The sequence below is a fragment of the Triturus cristatus genome, chromosome 10 (assembly GCF_964204655.1).
Source record: "Triturus cristatus chromosome 10, aTriCri1.1, whole genome shotgun sequence".
NCBI lineage: Eukaryota > Metazoa > Chordata > Amphibia > Caudata > Salamandridae > Triturus > Triturus cristatus.
The window spans coordinates 1136454426-1136478618 of NC_140593.1; the positions used below are offsets into that span (position 1 = coordinate 1136454426).

Genomic DNA, 24193 nt, shown 5'->3' on the forward strand with positions numbered 1-24193 from the left:
ATGTAGGGAGAAATGTTTGACCACATCTGTCTGTCTAACGGCCTAAAATGGCCAGAGAATTAGCAGCACGGACGGTCGTCGCTGCCATGGTGGAAACCTTTCTCCCAATAGCGTCCAATCGTCTGCCATCCCGATCCGGAGGAGCTGTAACCGGGGAGGAGGGGTTTCTCGCTTCTCGTTGTGCTGCTTGGGCAATAACAGGGTCAGATTTTGGTTGACCTATGAGGCATGCAGGCGAGTTGTCTGGTGCCTTATATTTTTGTCGAGGCGGGGCAGGACCGCAGGAACAGAAGCAGGAGCTTTCATTACCTTCAATCCCTCTTGCCAAATGAAATCAATGATTGGAATAGTCCGTATCTGTTTCCTCGGCTGATCTTTGAAGTCGTATAAGAAACAATCATCCTTCTTTGTTTCCATAGGCAGGAGGAACCTTTGTGTTGCCCTATCCATAAGAAGATGAAAACCTCCGATGTCAACTGGAGGAGAATCTATGGGAGCCGGAGTTGAAGGAGACGGAGTTTGTATCTGGTAATCGTCCCACTCCGTAAGAAGCGATCTGTCGTCCAATTCTCCTTCCTCCCTATCATCTTCCGAGGTGTGAACATCATGAGAATGATGAGAAGGCACCGGAGAAGGTGGTCTGGGTGACCTCAATGCAGAAGAAGAAGTTTGAGGAACAGGTGTTGGTGGAACAGACTAAGCCGATTCAGATGGAGGGAAACGGCGATAATAATCATCCAACATGAACTGTAAATTATTTAACAGAGCCAAAGGCATCAGTGCAGTAGGGATCACATCTGGAGCTGGACCAACAGTCTCTGGGGAAGGATTTTCATCCTGATCCTCCTCGTGATATTTAATTAATACTTCTGAAGGGCTCCTGGCAGTGCGAAAACTGTCATCCTCTTCGGATTCCTCATCATCATCTCCATAATCCAGCAATAGTTCAGGTAACTCCAGAGGTGCCTTAGTAGGGGAAATATGAAGTGGAGAGAGGGCCTCCAATGAAGATCCACGCCTGTGCAGCAAGGAAGATGCTGTTGTCAATGGAGGCAAGTGCGCAGACGTCGTAGACAGTGCAGAAGGTGCCGTAGCCGTAGACGCTGACCAAACCTGCAACGCTGTGCATGAGTATAATTGTAGCATCGACGAGGGAGCCGTCGACGAAGTCGTCGTCGACAAAGCTGGTGTCAATGAAGTAATCGTCGAAGAAGCGCGTCGACGACGAGGTAGTCGCCGCCGATGAGGTAGTCTTCGACGACGAGGCGGCTTTCGACGACGAGGCAGTCTTCTACGACAAGGCAGCCGTCAACAAGGCAATCGTCGACAAGACCCTTCTAATCTTCATCGTCAAAGGGACGTTGACGGTAGATTTTAATTCTTTCGTCGAAGTGATTGGCTTCACGGAGACGGATACCAGCGTCGACGGCGATGATGCCGACGACATGATCATCTGAGGTCTCGGCGACGAGAAGGTGGCTTTCAACGTTGTTGTAGCGTCGACGGTAGGCTTCGTCGACGAAGATGTAGTCGACGAAGGAACCTTTTTCTGAGGTAAATCTTTCTCAGAAACTCGTTTTGAAGCCAGAGACTTCGCAGTTTTTCTCAGGGGCGTAGTAGGTAGACGCTTACTTTTAGAAGGTGGAAGAGCCTTTTTTGAGGTGGAAGGCAATTCAGAACCCTTAGAGGTGTGTAGTTTTTTCGACACCTTAGCCCCAGGAGAAGAGAAATCCTCCTCAGCAACCCTCTAGTTGCGCCAGAGGCAACACTCCCCACCTCAGATAAGGGGTTGTCTTGATCTTTAATCATCTGTAGCCACAGAAGTAGACGTCCTTCTCTGTCTCTGAGGGTTTTTTGAGGGAAGGTTCTGCAGATCTTAGTCTCTCACCTGGTGATCAGGATATAAGCAGTAAATGCACTTCTTGTAGGGGTCCTCAGAAAACAGCCGGAGCTTCCCACAAGACTCACAAGGTTGAAAGAGAGATTTCTTAGATGAAGACATCATGAAATGAAGAATTCCTGAAGAAAATTAAAAAATACTGAGCGGAGATCAACGAGACTCCCTTCACACGACGTGCGGTAGAAAATCTGAGAGCCTGAGCCTCTGAGGAGAACATTCTGGAGGGTGCTGTCGCCTGATTGGCTGCAGTTTGGACTGTTTATAATGACTTGAACAAGTGTAGTTCCTAGACTTCAGACAGGCTCTGGATGCACATCATGGCCTATGGCCTGCACCCAGAGCCTGTAGGGAACAGCCTTCGGTCAAATCACAAGCTTGCTGGGTTTGTCTCCTGCCATGCCTTGTGACCAGCCAACGACTTCAGAGTCGTGACATTTGTTGTGCCCACAGGGCTACGATTGAAGGCATGGCCTTTGACCATACCCTGCACGCAGTCTCCCAGCACACTCTTTTTTTTTTTAGTTTTCCCTTCCGTCTGCATGACTTCCAAAAGTCTTCAAAAGATGGCTATGAGGTCAGACTGACTTAAATATTCCCTGGGCCTTTGAACTTTAAGCCTAACATTTTGGTGGTCGCGCTATTAAGAAACAAGGAGCTATTCCAAATCCACCATGGCTTCTTTACAACCTGTGATTTCTTGAAACAAGTTTCTGTGTTTAGGGGTGCACAAGTAATTGTGGGTCGCTCCTTTGACTCATGCAGTTTTAGCCTCCTGACTCTTTTGCTTTCCAATGTGCGTTCATATTTCCCTAATGTGGTAGCTACTCCAGACTTCCTCCGGCCTAATCATTTTAGTGAAGTACTTGCAGGCCTAAATACGATGAAATGTACTGATTCCTGTCTCTGTACTTACACCACTTGCAGGGGCAGCACCTCCATTAGGGCGTAGGACCGTCACCCCACTGCTTTCTCGCAGTGCGAGAAGCAGAAACATAAAATGGTAAAACTATAATTTTATGTTTCTGCTACTCCTACTGCAACAAAGCAGAAGGGTTTGTTTGGGGGCGGGCAGGTGGGTCTGGTCTAGGGCAGGGGAGCAGTGGTTGCCCACTGGGAGGAGGCTCCATGCTTCCTGTTCCTGTCATAGGCAGAAGAGCAGGAAAATGCAGGACCCGGCGAAAGGTAGGTTTTTAAAATGTATTAACCCTCGCGCAATCCCTCCCCCACCTGCAATTAATGCCGCCCACGAATGCGACCAAACAGTCAGCACCCTCAGCAGTGGGCAAGCCACTCCTCCCCTGTCCTAGACCAGACCAGATCCGCCCACACACCCCCAACCAAACCCTTCTGCTTTCTCACAATGCAAGAAGCAGAAACATAAAATGGTAGTTTTACCATTTCATGTTTCTGCTTCTCGCACTGCGATAAAAAAAGCTGTGGGGCGATGCTCCTTCGCCCTAATGGAGGAGCCGCCCCTGTTTGGGCGGCCCTCTGGGGTTGACTAAACCAGTCATGCACACTCTGCCTTTTCTCCATTTAGGCTGCATGTAGCCTACATGAAGAAAATGACCTCCCCATAGGCGCCTGGCTGTTTGGCGCACCGACCAATCACAACGCTGCCATTGCAGCGCTGTGATTGGCTTAGGGAAGGGAGGCTGCCAGCTTCCGGGTACTGCCCGAGGCAGGAGAGAAGGAAACCGCAGGACCTGACGAAAGGTAGGTTTTTAAAATGTATTAACCCCCCCTGCACGTGTGCCCCCCCACACGCCCCCGCCCTCTCCACCCGCGATTAATGCCGGCTGCGACTAACCACTTGGGGAGAAGATAGTGTAACGAAAATTATGACCTGCCAATAGGGTGGGACCAATCCCATACTGGTAGAAAACAAGTGCTTTAAGGTACTGAGTATGCATGGGTTAGGCACAGTGCTGGCTTGTCGAACCAGGTGGTGAAATCTCCTTAGATACACAGGTAAAGAAAATCCATCGCACTTATTGCATCCAGGAGAGCTTCTCCAAAAGCTGTATTATGTATAGTAGGCCAACAGGCGAAAAGAAAGGAGGCAGAGAAGGTCAAGAATGGAGATCAGCATACAAGTAATGAATCTCATTACTGTACTGAGTAGTCTTTAATACTGAAGTACAGTAAGGTATTCTTGTGTTTCACTGCTAAGCCTCCACTCTTCTTTCATTCAGGCGGTATTTGAATGAATAGGGTTAGGTAGGCATCAATCAGGGATTGTATTGTGTATTACTGGGGCAGCATTATCACCCAGCCAGATTACTGCAGTGATGAGTGTCGTCTATAAAGTCTGTTTGCAGGTCATAAATATTTAGTCTGTTTATGCTTAGTGATCTAGCATTGACTGTCGTGTAAGATAAGGGGTTGTCCTATTGCATATGAGGAGTTGCGACATCTGGTTTGTTATGTAGCAGAGATGATTGTAATTGCAGCAGGGGCAGTGGCATCCACTTAATGCTGTCAGGGGTTGGTTTCAATCAATCTGTAAACTCGGAGTATCTGTTTGTTGCTTACTTCGGCTATCATTTAACTGTTAGATCATTGTGTCTGCTATTTCATGGCATTTTTGTATGACAAATATCTGTATATAGATATTTTGTTAATTTGCCTGTTCAACGTGCATGCAAGGATAGGGTTGGTGTTTCTTGCCTGATTAGCAAAATGTGGTTAGCATATCTTTTAGTTGCTGTCTCGAGGTCTGTTTTAGTTGGTGACTTACTTGGCCAGAGGTCACATGCTTCTTCTGTCGATAGCTCTCATGATTGTTCTGGGTAGTGTGATAGCCTGGGTGATGCAATGACTGGTGTGGCATTATAGAGGGTAGATGAGAACATGGTAGAGGAGAAGCGGTCGAAGATTCTGTAACGTAATTGCCATGGTTATATTGACTGTTTCAGTTAATGATCTTATAGCTCTAGTTGTTGCTCTGGCTGGAGAGGGTGTGAGTAAACTATATTGATGGGTTTGTCAAGTTGCTCTATAAATCTAAGAAGGGGCTTGACAGAGTTTGGTTGCATCACAGAGGCAAGGCCAGCTCGGGACAGACAGACAGACGATTGATGAAGAGGGTTTAGGGCTTTATAGGATAGGGAGCTCTCAGAGTATTTTCTTTTCAATTTACAGCACTGCATCTGACACTTTATACTCATACTGCCTTATGAGGGCATCTGTTTGCGTCCATCATTTGCTGCCTACAACTACATTTGTCCATTTCAGGTTAGCAAAATCCATCATCTGTTGGTATCATGCAAGTTCCTAGGTTACCTTATGTACTTAAAGGCACTGTCAGTTCCAATAATTGTATTCAATACTTTCTTTTGCCTCTGCTACTAAGAAACACCCAATCTCATTCTTGAGAGTAGGATTCATGGATTTTTATCGATTTAAGTTTGCATCCTTGTTTAATGGATGAAAAGCCTTTAAGGGTAGAGAGCAACCTAAGAAGCCAAGTCCTAACCAGTCGAATAGATAAGGATAGCATTAATGTAATGTATTACTTAAGGTGAAAGTACTCTCTCTTCCCGTACATGATTCACAGAGGAGTAGTCTGCCCCACCCTCTTCATGGGAATGCACCGTTTCACCACTGCCACATTTCACCATAACCTAAAGGCATTTCCAGGTGGCACCAAGTTTATCCGGCGGATTCCATGACATTTGAGTAGGTTTGTGGAGATGAGGTGTCCTTTGTTAAGAGAATTTATCACACTTAGAGCCCGATTACAAGTGTACTGGATTTGGGTGTAGTGATCATGTGTGCCCAGAAATAATTTTTTGACCAGTATCCCTGCTCTAAATAGATGCTATTCTGTTTTTTTTTTTTTTTACTAGAAAGGGGATTAACATGTGGACCAAGAATTACTGGGTCCAGATCTGCATGTAGAGTCCTGGGGGCATATGTATCAACATCACCATTTGCGATTCTCAAATAGCGATTTTTAAAGAATCGCTATTTGAGAATTGCAAAACGGGATGTATTTAAAAAATCGCAAACTTTTTGCGATTTCTTAAAATTCCTTAATTGCGATTAGCAAATTGCGAAATCGCAATTAAGGAATACCTGCCCATTCATTTCTATGGGCCAGGAGACCCATAGGAATGAATGAGAAGTAATTCTCAAATAGCGAATTCGCAATTTGCTAATCGCTATTTGAGAATAATTTCAAAGGTGCAAGGGTGTCATGATGACACCCTGAAGCACCCCTGAAATGAGCATGTGTGTGCATATGGCGCACATACATGCCCTAAGGGCATGTATGAGCATCACGTGGCACTTTGCAAAATTCAAAAAAGTGCATTTTGAAAGGAAATCGCAAATTACCACCAACTGGAAGTTGGTGGTAATTTGCGATTTCTTAAGGATAATTCGCACAACTTGGGTGCTTTTTACATATCATTTAAGAAATCGCAATTTGCGATTTCTTAAATGCTTACGCACAATTAAGAAATCGCTAAATTAGCAATTCCTTAATTTTGCGATGGGATTTTGCCTAATACATCCCGTTTTGCGAATTTCTAATCGCAAACGCTGTATTTTGCGAATCGCAGCGTTTGCGATTAAAAATTTGCTTGATACATATGCCCCCTAGTTCCTAGGACAGATCCTCGCCCATTTGCCACAAACATAAAATGCTGTCAAATTGGAGAGGAGCAGATGCAGGGGGTGGGGAAGGTATAAGGAGGCAGGGGAGACTAGTGCCAGCGTTCTGTGCTGCCTGAGCCGCAGGGTGGGTCCGGTGGGAGCCGAAGCTAGGGTACACTTACAGAGTGATACTCAAGTGATTATAATGGCCACTATACCCCACTACGGCTGGCTAGTAGGCTATATGACAGACCTCATCCCTATGCTACTGGATTGGGTGATTGCCTTGTAAAGGGCACTACTGGGCATTGGTATGGAATCCCAGCGCATTCAGGGTGCGAGCACACCAGGCCATGTATGATCAGGCAGAGAGGTAGCTTAATGCTGAGACACAATTCGAGGAAGTTGTGATCGAGAAAGAGGTCCTGAACCCACGGACAAACTCTTAGGTCAGTATTCTAGATGTGACTCAGGCAGGGGATCGCACTCCTGAGATGGGCTCTCGGGCAGGTATTCTAGATGTGAGGCAATAGACTCAGGCAGGGGATCACTCTCCTGAGACAGGCTCTCGGGCAGATATTCTAGATGTGAGTCAATAGACTCAGGCAGGGGATCGCTCTCCTGAGACAGGCTCGCAGAAAAGTATTCTAGATGTGAGTCAATAGAATCAGGCAGGGGATTGCACTCCTGAGACAGGCTCTTGGGCAGGTATTCTAGATGTGAGTCAATAGACTCAGGCAGGGGATCGCAGTCCTGAGACAGGCTCTCGGGCAGGTATTCTAGATGTGAGTCAATAGACTCAGGCAGGGGATCGCACTGCCGAGACAGGCTCTCGGACAGGTATTCTAGATGTGAGTTAATAGACTCAGGAAGGAGATCGCACTCCCGAGACAGGCTCTCGGGCAGTTATTCTAGATGTGAGTCAATAGACTTAGGCAGGAGATCGCACTCCCGAGACAGGCTCTGGGACAGGTATTCTAGATGTGAGTCAATAGACTCAGGCAGGGGATCACTCTCCCGAGACAGGCTCTTGGGCAGGTATTCTAGATGTGAGTTAATAGACTCAGGCAGGCGATCACACTCATGGGGAGGGCTCTTGGGCAGGTATTCTAGATGTGAGTCAATTAGGGCTTTCGCTTCTATGATATCCTCTTGACAAACATTTCACTTCAGAGATATTCTCTCAGGCAGATATCCCAGGGGAGACTCGTAGAAGAGATCTCACGCCTGAGGCAGGCTCTCAGACAAGTGCCTCAGGTGTGACTCCGATAGAGGAACTCGCTCATGAGATACACTCTGAGGCAATTATCTAAAAAAGAACTCAGACAGGAGATCTCCCTTCTAAGACATCTTCCTAGTCAGGTCTAATCCATGTAGGTGGGTCTCACTTCTGGGACACTCTCTCAAGCAGTTATCTCAGGTGAGACTCAAGGAATACCTCTCTTCAGGCACACTTTCAGGCAGATGTCCGAGGTGTGACAAAGACGGGGCTAGTAGTCCTGAGACACCATATTGCAAGAGGTATCCCATTTGTGACTCTGACAGGAGATCTCACTCCTAAAGCACCTTATCAGGCAGGTGTCCCACGTATGATATGATACAGACCCATCATCTCTGATATTCCAGGTGTGAACCAAGACAGGACTCACTCTTCTGAGAAACCCTCTGATGCGGGTATCCAAAGTGTGATTCGGACAGGGAACACCATCCTGAAACACCCTCTCAGGAAGGTCAGCCACAGGATCTCACTCCTGACACAGCATCCCAGACTGACATTCCAAGTCATATGAGCCAGTCAGGATACGCACTTTTGAGACTCACTCTGAGCCTGTTTTCTCAGGTGTGTCTCAGACAGAAGATCTTGCTATTAAATTGCATATTCAGGCAGGTATCCCATTAGTGACCCCACAGAGGATCTCGCTCATGGCACAGCATCCCAGACTGATATTCCAGGTGTGATGAAGACAGGGATCTCCATCCTGAAACAGTCTCACAGGAAGGTATGGCAGCTGTAAGTGAGGATCTTACTCTTGACACAGCATCTCAGACCGATATTTCAGATGTGAACCAGTCAAGGCATGCACTTCTGTGACATCCTCCGAGCCTGTTATTTTAGGTGTGAGTCAGACAGGCAATCTCCTTTCTAAGATGCATATTCCGACAGGTGGACCTGCACTTCTGAGAAACTCTCTGCGGATGGTATCCCAAATGTAATTCAGACAGGGATCTCCAAAAGAGCAGGGGAGTAGTTTCTGGAGAGGAGGTTGGGGTGGGGGGTGAACCCCCTAAAAATGTATTCTCTAGTAAATAGTTGGGTACTTGTGCTTTCAGTCGGGCAAGGTGGTGTTTTTGTCGGATTTCACTCTGGATTTTTTGATCCACTCTAAGACAAAAATACACACACACTCTCTCGTCTTTTCCTTTGAACTCGGTTAGTTTAAAAATAATTTAAGTCACCTTAACAATCTGCACTCTTCTGTCTTTCCACTGCCTCTTAAGCCACCCTGTCGTGTTTCTCATAATGTATTTTAACAAGATATTCCGGCGTGATTGTTCAGAATGCTGAAGTTTAACCTCCCACCCATCATACTGCTAACTGACCATGCTATGCCCCTGAGATACCCTATCAGCAGGTAACGCATATGTAAATGAGATAAGAGGATTTCGCTCCTGAGACAGCATCCCAGGCTAAAATTGCAGGTGTGCACCAGACAGGGGTGACACTTCTGAGACACCCTCTTAAGCAGGTGCCCCACGTGTGACTCAGGCAGGAGATTGCACTCTTGAGCCACACTGAATATATAACCCCACTGCTGGCCGTCACTGATCACGATTCGCACTTCGCCACCTTGTGAGGACTCAGAGTGCTCTGCTCTGGAGTTTGACCCGCTGCCATCTTACGGTGTCAGATAAACCACAGGTTTCATGCTCTTAGTTAGTCATTGTGTGGGTTGGGCTGGGAAGACACCTCTGGGCGCCGCATTGTTTTTCTCTCCTCATACCTGTCCAGCTAGCTGAGAGACGGAAGAGGAGCGCGAGCACCTGCGCCACGTGGAGTGTCAAGGAGGAGACGCGCCCGACAGAAGAAGGTCAATTATCGTCACACCCTCCAAGTAAGTTTTGTTATCTGACATATGTATAGGGCACAACTGCCGTTAATGTGGCGTCGTGGCACTTTCACTGTATGCAATCATTCAAGGGCGACCAGTTTTGAGAGGCGCGCGCACCCAGTCAGGCCTACGCGGGAAGACGTGTGATGTGCGTGAGGTCATGACGTGACCCGGTGGCGTTGCAGCGAATTCGATGCTGCTGGTATGTAGCGGAATGCTTTTAAAATTCCCGACATGAGTAGAGCGCTTTTCTTGCAGCATGAATTCCACTCACTTCACTTTAAAGAAGATGCGTTTATGGGGGCTACTCGTTTCTCCTTAAAGTACTTCACAGATCTTTAATAGACTATGGGGCATATTATCAAGAAAGGGCGTTACAATTATCGCCGCTTTAGCGGCAGAAATAATGGGCTTGATAATATGCCCTGGAGAATTCAAATAGAAGCCCATGTTCTGGTGTCAACATGGGCTTCTATTGGAATTCTCAAGGGCATATTATCAAGCCCATTATCGCCGCTTTAGCGCTAGTTTTCTGCCGCTAAAACGGCGATAATTGTAACGCCGTGCTTGATATGCCCCTATTTACGTGCTAACGAGGCTTGTTGTGTTTTCACCCCTTCTTACAGCCCCTGCATCTCCACTCTGCATACTGCTAGAAGAATCTGCCCCCCTGAAATGTTTAGTACCCCAACCCCCCACCCCGAAATTTGGCTCTGATTACGACCCGAGTGAGTAAAAACAGAATATGGGTATTGGGAAGACACACCCAAGGCATGTGTGAAGGACTTCACAAACCCTACCAGTGAAGGTATCAAAGGCTCGGTCCAACACAGGGCCAAATTTAAGTATATTTCTGCTTATCAAGGCCACATGATACGCTGAGTAAATTATTGAAAGGTAAAACCTGAGTAGAAGGGTTAAATCTGAGTACTTCTATGAAAATCGTTGCAGAAAACTGGAGGCTTGTTTAAATAAACCCTGGTACAGAGGCAAATTGGGAATTATGCAAACGAGTGTGAGCTTGAAAGAGACAGATAGGGATGGTGGCGTCCAAGCAGTACAGAAAGAGCTACATAGCTAAGATTAAAACACAGAGGACGCTTGCCTTGTCTGTGTTGTGTCAGCATTTGTAAAGCGCCTTATAACATTGGTATGTATGGCACCAAAGCACTTCCTGAATCTGGGTGAACTTTTTGTATGGTTCTGGCATTTACATACATTGGCTGTGGATGGTTAGCAGAGATGTATTAAATGACTAGTTTATTAATAGTTCCTGTTAGTTAACGTGAACGTAAAATGAACTTGGTCCTGCTTAAGATCTCTGTAGCGTTTTATGGGTGTGTAGAAGCACATTTCTGGTTGAGCTGGCTGGTCGGTTCCCCATAGCCCGGCCTATCCAGATTGTCTTCTAGAGAGCACTGTTAGTCAAGTAAATAACTGCGCTGTAATGTTGTGTGAATGATCGCGTGGCACTGTTAAGATCATCGTATCTGAATGGCTCTAAGATCTATACTGGTGTGGTGCAAGGGGACAGTTGTGGAGCTGGCAGGGCTTCTCCAGCTGTGTGGCTTTGGTGACCTGTTGTGCACATGAGGGTGCCAAGGGGTCTGATCCTTATATCTAAGTGTGATTTGTAAAGTGCTGTGTGGTGAATATTGTTAGGTAGAGGTGGCCAAAGGTTGTTGGGTATTGTGATAGCTGAATAAATGCAAGGTGGATCTTTGCCATGTCTGATGTGTTAGGAGTTCTGTCCAAAGTGCTCACTGGGTGTTATTGTGTGGTATCTCTCAGTGGCAAGTGCTGCTGCACGCGTGGCGATCAACAATATGGCATATGTGTGCCTTATTTGTTGCATGCAAGTTGGTCTGTAGTACGTCTATTGAGACCTGTAGGTCTGTATGCCATATCAAGCACGGCACAGTTGCTTCTGGCAGTGCATCCCACACGGTACCAGCCAGAGTAGGAAAAGAAGCACCACCTGCTCCACCTAGCAAGTAGTATCTTATTCCATGACCAACAATGTCTGTCTACCTGGATTGTAGAGTGAGCAACAGTTTTTTCAGGAGGAGGGAGCAGACCAAATACTGTTACTAATGGTACAGTTGCATGACTTATCTGCAAGACAACAGGCACTACGAGACAATGCATGGCACTGTAAGTTCTTTTAACAGACTGCCAGCAGTTACATACATTCTTCAAACAAACTAAACTGGAAAGGGAGAAACTGTAATGCTACTGTACCAATACTTCACCACGGGTCAGCAGGAACAGTGAAACAGTAGACATGTTAGCAGGTGAAACTGTAATGCTACTGTACCAATACTTCACCACGGGTCTGCAGGAACAGTGAAACAGTAGACATGGTAGTAGGTGAAACGGTAATGCTTCTGTACCAATACTTCACTGTGAGTCGGCAGGAACAGTGAAACAGTAGACAGGGTAGGAGAAATGTAGGAGAAAGCTCTCCCACCTGTTCTGCTTCTGTGGATGCGGGGGACCTCTGCCAGGGCGAGGTCGGCGGAGCGGAGGTTCCTCTTGGAAGGATAGTCTCTCGTTGAGGTGTTTGGGTCCGATGTTGTTGAGGGCTTTGTAGGCTTGGGTGAGGAGTTTGAAGGTGACCCTCTTCTCGACAGGGAGCCAGTGGAGGTCTCGAAGGTGTCGGGTCATGTGTTCGTGGCGTGGGGTCCCGAGGATGAGTCTGGCGGTGGCATTTTGGATGGTCTGGAGTCTGTGTAGGAGAGATCTGTTGATACCGGCGTATAGGGCGTTGCCGTAGTCCAGTCTGCTGGTTATGAGTGCGTGGGTGACGGTCTTTCTGCAGTCGGGGGAGATACATTTGAATGTCTTGCGGAGGATGAGCAGGCAGCTGAAGCTAGTGGAAGCGATGGTGTTGACCTGGCAGTTCATGGCGAGGGAGGAGTCGAGGATGATGCCGAGGTTGCGTGCGTGGTCTGTAGGGGTGGGTGGGTTTCCTAAGGAGGAGGGCCACCAGGAGTTGTCCCAGGCGGAGTTGCAGGGTCCGAGGGCGAGGACCTCGTTTTTTATGAGATGAGCTTGAGGCCGCTGTCGTTCATCCAGGTTGCTACGTTCTTCATACCCTCCTGGAAGCAGAGTCTGGTGTCTCTGGGATTCTTTGTGAGTCAGAGGATGACTTGGGTGTCATCTGCGTAGGATATGATGTTGTCTGACGATGGCGGCGAGGGGCGCCATGTAGATGTTGAAGAGCGTAAGGCTAAGTGATGAGCCTTGGGGCACTCCGCAGTTGATGTCGGTGAGTTCGAAGAGGAAGGGCGGGAGTCTGATCCTCTGGGTTCTGCGAGAAAGAAAAGATCGGATCCAGTCAAGGGCGGCTCCTTGTATCCCGACGTTGTGAAGTCTGGCTGTAAGGGTGCGATGGGAGACAGTTTCGAAAGCTGCAGAGAGGTCTAGAAGGATGAGGGCTACGGTGTGTCCCTGGTCGAGTAGCAGGCGGATGTCGTCTGTGGTGGCGAGGAGGGCGGTCTCGGTGCTGTGGTTGCTGCGGAATCCGGACTGAGAGGTGTCTAGGATGGAGTTCTCTTCGACGAAGGTGGTCAGCTGAGTGTTCACAAGTCTCTCTGTGACTTTGGCTGCAAAAGGGAGGAGGGAGATGGGCCGGTAGTTTTTCAGGTCCGTAGGGTCGGCCTTGGGCTTCTTAAGGAGGGGTTTAACCTCCGCCTGCTTCGTCGTCTGGGAAGATGCCGGACGGGAAGGAGGCGTTGATGATCCATTCCAGTTCAGGTGCGATGGCGGATGCGGCCCTGTGGAATATGTGCAGTGGGCAGGGGTCCGTGGGGGCTCCTGAGTGGGTTTTATATATGGTCGCGGTGATGTGTTCGATGGTAGCGAGCTTCCAGCTCGAGATCGTAGGCTGGTCGGCCGCGATGGAGGGGGGTGAGAGGGTGATGTCCTGCGTTGGTTCGCTGAAGTTGTCGTAGAGGTCCTTGATCTTATGGTGGAAGTATGTGCTGAGCTTGTCGCAGAGTTGCTGGGAGGGTGTGACGTCCGTGGCTTCGCTGGGTGGCTTAGTGAGCTGCTGTATGATGCTGAACAGTTCCGTGGCGTTGGTCGCGTTGGTCTGGATTTTGTCCTTCATGAAGGTCCGTTTGGTGTCCCTGATGTGCTGGTGGTATTCCTTCAGGGCGCTCCTGTGGGTGTTCCGTGCTTCTGTGTTTTTCTGGTTTCGCCAGGTTTTCTCTAGGCGTCTGCACGAGCGTCTGGCTTCCTGTAGTTTTCTGGTGAACCAGACGGCCTTCAGTGGGCGTTGCTTGGCGTGGTGTGAGTCTGTCGGCGCAGCGGGTGATCCAGCGGTGGAGTTCTGTGGCTGCGGAGTTAGTGTTGGTCGTGGCACTGGGGAGGTCTTGGCGGAGGTTGGTGGTGAGGAGTTCCTCTGTGACCTTGCTCCAGTTTCTTTGTGGCGTTTTGCGGGACGGGCTTGGGTGTGAGCTGGTGGTGTAGAAGGTGAAATGGACGCAGTGGTAGTCTGTCCAGGGCGGTTGGGTGTGTGACTGAACCGGATGTTGGACCCTCCCACGAAGATAGGGTCCAGAGTTATGTTATGTTAGTTGCATTTTAATGCGCACAGCTGCTCCAGCGAAGGAGCGTCCTGGCGCAGGGAAAGGTAAAACACAACACAACACTGAGTCCAGTAACAAGAAAAAACAAAAAGCTGGAGATAATTAAAACAAAAAGGTTTTCAGGGCTCTGCGGAAAGACATTAGGTCATTCGAAAGGCGGATTTCCAAGGGGAGTGCATTCCAGAGGATTGCGGCCTTCACGCGGAAGGAGCGACCCCCCATCCGACTAAGTCTGAAACGGGGGACGACCACCAAGGACTGTCCAAGGGATCGTAGTGAGCGGGTAGGAACATAGGGAGAGATCAATGTATTGAGTATTCCGGGTGCCAACTCTCTCAGAATTTTAAAAACCAGGCAGAGAGCCTTAAATTGGATACGCTTGCATATCGGGAGCCAGTGCAAGGACCGCAGGGTGTTAGAGGTAGGGCAGGTACGAGGCAGACCAACCACCGCCCTAGCCGCCGCATTCTGGACTCGTTGTAAACGAAGAATCTCGGCTTGGTTCGCTCCTAATAGGAGAGAACTGGCGTAATCCAACCGCGAGATGATCATTGCTTGAATGACCAGCTGTCTTGTAAGGGCATCGAAGAATCGCAGCAGGGGTCTTAGCCCGCGTAGTACTCCAAAACAGCAGGCCGCCACTCTCTTTGTATGAGTCACAAAGCTTAGCGTATGGTCAAGCCATACTCCGAGATTCCTGAGTTCCAGGACAGGGACCGGTGCTGATCCCAGCTCTGGAGGCCACCATTCGTCCCCCCAGTGGTCCGCTTCCCTTCCAACGATCATCACCTCTGTTTTTGACGCGTTCAGCTGGAGACAGTTGTTATTCATCCAGCTGGCCACCTCTCTCAGTCCACTTCGGAACCTGAGGGCATCCTGCTTGGCATCCCCGCTGATCGTAACCGCCAACTGAGTGTCGTCAGCATAGGAGACCACGGTAAGGCCCCATTGCCTGGCGACCTCAGCCAGCGGCTGCACGTACAGATTAAAAAGCGTGGGACTCAGCGAGGAGCCCTGAGGGACCCCCAGGTCCAGAGGATGGTACTTGGACTGAAAAGGAGGGGTGGCAACGCAGAAGGAGCGATCACTAAGGAAGGAGCGGCACCACTGCAGAGCTGTACCACAAATGCCAATGTCCTGCAGGCGGTGTAGCAAGATGCGATGGGAGACAGTGTCAAAGGCAGCGCTCAGGTCTAGTAAAATAAGCGCTGCCGTTTGACCTGCATCGAGCACACCTCGCAAATGCTCAACCATTGCCAGAAGGGCCGTCTCAGTGCTGTGACCAGCACGAAACCCATTCTGCGTGGGGTCCAGGACATTCACAAGGATCATATGCTCCGTGAGGGCCCGATTTACATGGGCCTCCATAACCTTGGCCGGCCAAGGGAGCAAAGATATAGGGCGGTAGTTTTCAGGTCTCGAAGGATCCAAAGATGGTTTTTTTAGGATCGGTGAAACCACCGCTTGCTTCCATTTGGCAGGGACCAGGCCAGAGGTTAGGGAGAGGTTAATCAGGGAGCACACTGCTGTGCGTCCCTGAAAAGCAACGTCCCTGAAAAGAGCAGATCTTACCGGGTCTGCAGGCGATCCAGACTTGACTCGCAGGGCCCACATCGCAAACTCCTCATTGGAGATGGTAGGAAAGGAGTGCAGTGATGGACAGCTGCTAGAGCCGCTCCAGGGAATCACAGGAGACAGTGTGCTTGGAAACGCCAGATAGATTTTCCTGACTTTATCCAAAAAGAAGGTGGCTAGGGCTTCACAGTGGGCGATGGAACTGTCCAACTGTGGGGGAACTCTCTTTGCCATTAAATCTTTTATAGTTTTAAAGATAGTTTTAGTCGGGTTAAGGCTATTTCGAAATTCGGCTGCGTAAAACGCCGCCCGGGCCCTGCATATAGCTCGATGGTAAAGCTTAACTAGGGCCAGGTAGATGGATTTCTTATCGGCATCGTACGACTTACGCCACACCCTTTCCGCCCGTCTGCAAGAGGACTTCATTGCACGCAGCGCGCTGTCATACCAGGGGCTAGCCTGCCGGGGACTGGACTTGCTGGAGATGACAGGTACCAGGACGTCCAGCGCCCTGGTAATCCAGTCACAGAACCGGTCATAGCCCGAGGTGGCATTCAGCAAGGGACCTAATGGCTCAGCACCCATAATGCGGTGAAGATCCTCTAACCTAAGTTTGTTCCAATGGCGCCGGGGTATCCGCAAAGAAGGCGGTATAGTAGGATTGGCAGGGAGGGGAAGCCAAGCAGACACCAGATAGTGGTCAGACCATATCACAGGATCAACCGCCACAATCCGAACATCAGAAAGAGTGGTAAAAAACGGATCAAGAGTGTGGCCGGCCACGTGTGTAGGCTGAGAAATAAGCTGGGTCAACTGCAAAGCCTCTAAATCAGCCAAAAAACCACTGATGGCCAGAGATTCTAACCTATCAAAGTGGAGATTTAGATCGCCCAAGATCGAAAAATTTGCACAGCCGCTAGCCAATAAGCTCACAGCCTCCGGAAAGGCACCTCTAAAAGCAACATCGCTGCCTGGAGGGCGATAGACAACCATCCCTGACAGCGAGAACTGAGGGCTGATGGAAACCTTAAACAGCGCACTCTCACAACCTGCAATCTGCAAGATCGTCCAGGTACATGTAAAGGCGGATCTAATAAATAAGGCGATCCCTCCACCTCTAGAATGGCGGTTAGATCTGAAGCATGAATAGCCCGGAGGACAGGCAAGATTGACTATGGCGTCATCAGTATCTTGTAGCCAGGTTTCAGTTACAGCCAACAGATCTGGTGTCTTATCCAAAATGAGATCAGCCACAGACAGATGGTGTTTCACTAGAGATCTGGTGTTCAGATTTAAAAATCGTAGACCAGATCCCAAGCTACCAGGCAACGGAGAGAGACCAGGAGGAGCTCGTGGAGCGGGAGAAGTGGCGAGCTCGCGAATACCTACAGGCTGGTCCAATGACCATCTGTTGCAAGCACACTGGAACGGGCCACACAGCGGATGGTGGGGTGTGGCAGAGCAGCGTGGGAGAGTATCTCTGATGGCAAGAAGAGAGGCGTCGGAATACATAATCATCCTGACAGGGCGTAAGCTACGGGCACACAAATATACACGCCGTGAGAATAAAGGATAAAATCACCGGCGTACCGCGCGTACTTAGCGCGGACGGGCGCAGACGGGCAGACTCTGGCTCGACTCCGGCGCGAAACCGGCGCTACCGCTGCGCGTCACCGCTGCGCTAGCAGAGTGAGCTTTAAATACCAGCTCACCTGGGCTACATGAAGCGCTAGAGCGCTGCAGCAAGTGGCACAGGAGGCAGAGACCACCCCAAGATGGCGGCCAAGCGCCACGAAGAAACAACAAACCGGTGAAATTCCGCGATAAAACGCGGTGGGGGCACAATTTAAAATGCAGGTATGAGGCCAGAAACAATTCTACAAATGAAACAAGGCTCCAAACAACAAATAGTGCAAATAAAAAAACGAGTGTTGCCAGCTCTTTACGTGGGGGTGTAGACCAGTTGTTTCAGTCCGAGGTTGGCGAGGCTGTCGAGACGGGTGACGGAGTGGGGGTCGTTGAGGTTGTCGAGGTGGATATTCAGGTCCCCAAGGAGGATGTAGTCCGTGGAGGCGATTGTGTGGGGTGAGGCGAGCTCGGCGATGGGGTTTGTGAATAGGGTACGTGGACCCAGAGGTCTGTAGATGAGGATGCCGTGTAGCGTGGCCCTGGGGCTGGTCTGGATCTGGAAGTGGAGGTGTTCCGTGTCGGAGTGGGGGTCACTCATGCTGGCAGTGGAGAGTCGGAGGGGGGTCTTGTGTGCAATGGCGAGTCCTCCTCCTGGGCGGTGGGGGCGGTCTTTTCTCTGGACTTTGTAGCCGTTAGGGAAGGCCGTGGCAATGTCGGGCCGGAGATGGCATTGGTCCAGGTTTCTGTGAAGAAGGCGACGTCGGGGGAGAGGTTGATGATCAGGTCCCAGACCTCTACGGAGTGTCGGTGTAGGGATCGCACGTTGAGGAGGACGCCAAGTCAGGGTGTTGGTGGTGTGTGCGTCGGGCGAGCCTTCTGTGGTGGTGGGGTTGTTGTCGACGGTGAAGGATCTGTGGCAGGCTCTGCACGCGAACTCTCCATGGGTGGTTTTCGATGAGGCTCTTACTCAGTCGGTGTGTCTTCCGGGGTTGAGTGCGTGGAGGGTGGTAGGATCGTAGCGGAGGGTCCTGGGAGAGCCAGGGTTCCTGGAGCTGGTCACGTTTGGGTCGCGTACGGGCGCAGGCAGGCTTGCCTTAGGAGCGCCTTTGGCGCGCCAGCAGCGCACCGGCTGCACGCATCCGTTGCGCAACCATGCAGCAGTCTGCATTATGTAGGAGAGGGGAGGGACGCTCAGCTGGGAGGCGGGAACGGGCATGGGGAGAGAGGAGGGGCCGGGTGTGTAGTGGTGGGAAGCGTGGGAGGAGGACGGTGCGAGGGGGCAATATCAGGAATGGGCAGAAAAATCACACAGAGGCAAGAATATTACAGTGGCACAGAAGTACAGAAAGAAAAGCGGGCAAGCACAAATTACAGCGAAAAAAACCAATGAACAGTACTCAGAGCAGCAGACTCGAACTCGCAAGGCAGGGGGCCCAGAGGCAGCAGCTGATCGCAGGAGCTGTCGGGAAGAGTGCAGGCCTGTGACCGAGGTCAAGGTCTTACGCCAGGTCTGCAGGAACAGTGAAACAGTAGACATGGTAGTAGGTGATACTCTAATGCTACTGTACCAATACTTCATCGTGGGTCTGCAGGAACAGTGAAAGAGTAGACCTGGTAATAGGTGGAACTGCAATGGTACTAGGTGTAATTGTAATGTTACAGTACCAGTACTTCACTGAATGTCGCAGAAACTTTTAAACATAGGCCTGGTACCGGGCGAGTTATAATGGTACAGTACCAATACTTCACCACAGGTCTGCAGGAACTCTGAAACAGTAGACATGGTAGTAGGTGAAATTGTAATGGCACACTCCCAGTACTTTCCTGCAGGAACTTTGAAACGCAGGCCTGGTGGAATTGATATGGTACAGCACCACACGTTCGAAGGGACTGTGAAACAGTAGGCCGCCTTTTACAAGATGGAATTGTAAAGGTGTAATGCCAATACTTCACTGCAGCTCTGTAGGGACTGTGAAACAGTAGGCTTGGTACTAGGTGGAACTGTAATGGTACAGTAGCAGTACTTGCCTGCAAGGAATTTTGTTACAGGAGGCCTTGTTCTGGTGGAATTGTAACGGTACGGTACCAGTACTACAAAGCAGGCCTGCAGGAACTGTGAAACAGTAGACCTTGTACTAGGTGAAAATGTAAAGCTCCTGCACCTATGATTCCCCACGGGCCTGCAGGTACTGTGAAACAGTAAGCCTGGTACTGGGTGTAATTTAAATGGTACAGTACCGGTACAGTTTCACTCGACTGCTGGGCCATGAACCAGTATCCCTGACACTGTACCTACAGATACTTTTAAGGAGATTTTACTGGTGAGACTTTCAAGTAAGAGTGATGTTGCGTCTGTAAATAGCCAATAACTCATTTCTCTGGGGCATTTCAAAAAGACTGTCTCAGATTCTTTTTCAGACGGTTAAGATTTTCGTACTTTTTTTTTTACCCTGTGCCCTCCTATTACCAGATTTATAGATACACCAAAGTGCTACTGTGCTCTTTCCCATCCGAAACCCGCGCTTTCACAGCCCGACACGTTTCACTCTGAGCATAAGAGACGCTTGCCTTTGGAGAAGCACACGTTGTCAGTATAAAAAGGTGCACACCTTATATTCAGGCAATCTGCCACACACGTGCTAGTTATATTGGAATTTGAAAGCAGCGAAGTGAGGGTTATGAGGAGGTACGTTCAAATATGTGATGACTGGGTACAGGTGTGCGCCGCTACTGTCACTTTAAGAGGCAGGCCGCAGGGAGCTTTCTGCGGGAAAGGTTAGGCAGAGCAGAAAGGGCTGCTTGCCAGGCCTGGCACACGGCGGTTTGATGTCCCTGTCGACACACATTAAACAACAGAGTGAAAAAGAGATGTCTCTATGGCACCGCCAGACCAAACTATCATCTGAACACGTCACAGGCAGAGCCAGAGTGAGGAGGGCAGTGTCATTGGTGCCACCCTGCTCTCTGTGGTTGAGGAGAGGCTGCCAGGCACTGCCCTGTACACGACTCGCTCTTGCTGACAACCTCCCACTCTTAATCCCTTTCATCGCCTCTTGCGGCACTCCCTCCTCCCCCGTAAGAGAGCTACTTCGGACCCAGCCCATGCGATCAATAACCTCTCTGGGCAGGGGTGCAGGTCGTCAGTGGCAGCGTCCCTTCAGAGAGAGCCCATTTGCGCTGCCAGTCAGCCAGCGAAGGCTCGTCGTGACAGCGCGTGCTGAAAGGAATGCTGGGAGACTGATGACAAGATGTGAACATAGGGTGGCAACTGCGACCCATGTGGTAAGGAGGGGTGGTGCAGTGAAACAGGAACCCGTGGGCTAGTTTGAAAAGACGACGCCTTGTGAGAGCTGTGAACTTCAGCAAAGAGATGTATTCTTGTAAAAGGTGTGGTTTATGAAGAAGATATGTTCTTGTGAGAGCCGTTGACTTACTTATTTGGGGTTTTTGCTAAGTGCTACTAACCACCCATTTAGCGGCATAGAATGCTCGAAGAGTTGGAGCAAATGGGTCCCATATGAAAACAAGTAATCTTCCCATTTAACACATGCTGTCAAAGTCTTGGGTGTACAGGAGTCCAGAACACAGGCACAAAGCAGCGGTCCAGTCATAGGCATCTGCAAGGGAATAGCCAGAAAATGAAAATATCCCCAACTTGGAACCAAAGCTCTGATGGCACCAAACAAGCGAAGCAAGTGAGCCTCAACCTCTCTAGAAGAGCTACCTTTTCTCTTCCATCAAAGCATATATCCATTTATCCTTTCACCCTTCCATCTACCCATTTATATCCACCATTTCACCTTTACATTCTGTCATCCGTTCAGTCTTTCATCCATCATTCAATATTTCACCATTCCATCCATCCATTCGTTCACACATCCATCATTTATGTATGCATCCATCCATGCATCCATCATTTGACTTATCCATCCATCAATAAAGCTTTTCATCCTTCAATTGATCCTTTTGTCCATCCATCCTCTCAAATTTCCATTTACTATGTCATCCATCCATACTTTCAGATTTCCATTTCCTATGCCATTCAACGAATCATCCATCCATTCTCTTAGATTTACATCTACTCTGCCTTCCTTTCACCCACCCATCCAGCCATCCTCTCAGATTTCCATTTACTTGGCCACCCTTTCAAATCTGTCCATCCTCTCAGATTTATATCTACTCTGCTATCCTTTCACCCTCTGATCCATCCATCCATCCTCCTAAATTTCCAATTACTCTGCCACCCTCTAACCCGCCCATTCATCCAGTCATCATCTCATATTTCTACTTACTTTGTCATCCATCCATCCTCTCAGATTTCCATTTACTTTGCCATCTATCCATCCTCTCAGATTTTTTATTTATCCACCCACCCATCCTCTGAGTTTTTCATACACTCTGCAATTCTTTCATCCAGCCACCCATCTATCCATCCTCTCAGATTTCCATTTACTATGCCATCTTTTCAGCCAACCACCCATCAATTCACCCTCTTTCATTTACTCTGCCATCCTTTTACCTATATCAATCCATCCATCCATCCATCTTCTCAATTTCAATTTACTTTGCCATCCTTTCACCCATCCATCCATTCATCAATCCATTCTCTCAGATTTCCTTTTACTCTATCCTTTCACCCTCTGATCCACCCATCCGCTCCGATTTCTATTCACTTTGCAATCCATCCATCCATTCATGTACCCATCCATTCGTCCGTCTATCCTATGTGTTTTCTATACAGTCAGTCAGTCAATACTTTATTTCGGCTATATATAGCCATAAAAGTCAGATACAAGAACAACAATACATATAAATCATGACATACAATTTACATAGAATTGATAGAGGTGAATATTTCTCCATGTTTAAGCAATACCAGATAAAATATAAATAAGCATATTAAATTATCTAAAAGCCAGAGTCAATAAAATGAGTAAAGCTAAAAACTGAGGTAGACTGGTCAATTAGAACTATAGACAGGATGATCCTTGGTTCCTCCTTCTACAATTACAATTTATGACCGGAACGTTTCCTAATGATGTATACGTTGAATAAAAATCTACTTATACCATATACTATCACTTGAGAGGAGTTAGATTTTAATATGCGCTCCGCTACTTTGTATGACTGAACCCCCATATTTCTACAAAGGGGTTTAATCCAAGAGGTCCTCGGTTTCTTATAAGCAGTGCAGAAGAAAAATATGTGGGGAATATCTTCCCTGGCCCCAAGAGAACACATAATACACGCATCCGAACCATTTTCCCCAGCCCACCTACATGTATAGGAATTTATCAATAACACCCCATACCTAAATTGTAGGTAGAGAGATTTTGCTAAAGGGGGGGCAATCTCATCCATAAATTCCTCAAAGTTTGGTGTATCTTTTATGTTTAAGAAATTCTGAGACAGAATACCTATGCGAGATCCCAGAATTATTTCGTCATTGACATGTGACCAAAAGGTAACTTTAAGGAGTTTTTTAGAAGACTGGGTTAAATTATGGGGCTCCTCCCAAAAATTAAGGAGCCCTAGTCTCTTAAGTGACGTGCAAATATACTTCAACCATGGGGTTTTCAAATACACATCCAGCTTGATTAGTTCAATCAGACCAGCCTTGTAATCTCTCAGCTCAGGGGTTGACCATACCCTGATCCAGTACAATAGTGGTCTTAATGAAGCTAGGTGCTCTGTTCTTTTAAGATTAATGTCTAGAAACAAAGGAACAGCAGGAGTGCGAGATGGTATATTAAGTAGTCTCCGCACAAATTTATTTTCAATCGATGCAAATTTGGTGGAGTTACAATATCCCCATATCTCAGCACCATAAAGGGCTGCTGATTGGGCCTTAGCTTTAAAAACCTCCAATGCCGGTGAAATAGCTTTGGAGCTACTTGCTCCGTGCACCTTTAGGATAGGAAGTGAGTTTTGTTTGAGGGACAATAAACTTTTATTCTGCTGGCCTCGCCAAGTCAATTTATTATCCAACAACAGACCCAAGTAATTAAAACTCTCTACCTGTTCCAGTGTACGGTTCTCTAAGAGCAAGTTTTTCCTAGGCGTTTTTGTTGGGTTTAAAGCCATGTATTTTGTTTTTGTTGGGTTAATTTCTAGCCCCTTTTCCACACAATAATTATGGAAGGAATTAACCAGATTTTGCAAGCCTCTCGGGGTCTGAGAAATAAGGATAGTGTCATCGGCAAAAAGTAAGGAAGTAATTGGTTCACCGTCTAACTTCGGGGAGTCATGGGCACAATTCCTCAAGTATGTTGGAATATCATTAACATACAATGAGAATAATGTGGGAGCTAATACGCAGCCTTGACGCACCCCTCTGTCTACAGGGATCGCTTTAGATAGTTCTCCAGCTTTTCCCCATCTTATTTTTGCGTAGTTCCCTGTATGGAGTTTGATAAGTTCGTTAAGAAACTCACCAGGAATATCTAACTTCTTTAATGTGGACCACAACAGCTTGCGGGGAACAAGGTCGAAAGCGGCCCTTAAATCTATAAATGCCACATAGACACTACCCTGCCTGATCTTTATGTATTTCCAGCAAATGCACATAAATCTAAACACCTGGTCGACTGTACTAATTTTGGATCTAAAACCTGCTTGGTATTTGGACAATAGTTTTGTCTCCTCAATCCAATCTAAAATCCTATTTAAAATATGTCTGGCAAAAATTTTTTGTAAAACATCTATTAAACTAATAGGACGGTAGTTGCTAGGATCATGGCGATCACCTTTTTTAAAAATTGTTATGATTTCTGCCCCTTTCC

General features: G+C 48.2%; 1 protein-coding gene and 1 long non-coding RNA gene across 5 annotated transcripts in view; one reads left to right on the top strand and one right to left on the bottom strand.

The window, feature by feature from the left end:
• LOC146796748 (uncharacterized) overlaps positions 1-24193 on the bottom strand; it is a 276266-nt gene that overhangs the window by 30346 nt on the left and 221727 nt on the right. The window contains exon 5 of one of the 2 annotated variants that reach the window (XR_014969664.1): positions 20924-21028. The exons of the other annotated variant lie outside the window; for it this stretch is intronic. This is a non-coding gene — a long non-coding RNA (uncharacterized LOC146796748). Of the gene's footprint in view, positions 1-20923; positions 21029-24193 lie in introns of those variants that run through there. 2 annotated transcript variants of the gene reach the window in all.
• SLC5A11 (solute carrier family 5 member 11) overlaps positions 9367-24193 on the top strand; it is a 226343-nt gene continuing 211516 nt past the window's right edge. The window contains exon 1 of one of the 3 annotated variants that reach the window (XM_085629443.1): positions 9367-9615. The gene's annotated coding sequence lies outside the window, so the exon portion shown is untranslated. Of the gene's footprint in view, positions 9616-9698; positions 9815-20515; positions 20694-24193 lie in introns of those variants that run through there. The other 2 variants (XM_085629445.1, XM_085629446.1) reach the window with 2 other exon arrangements.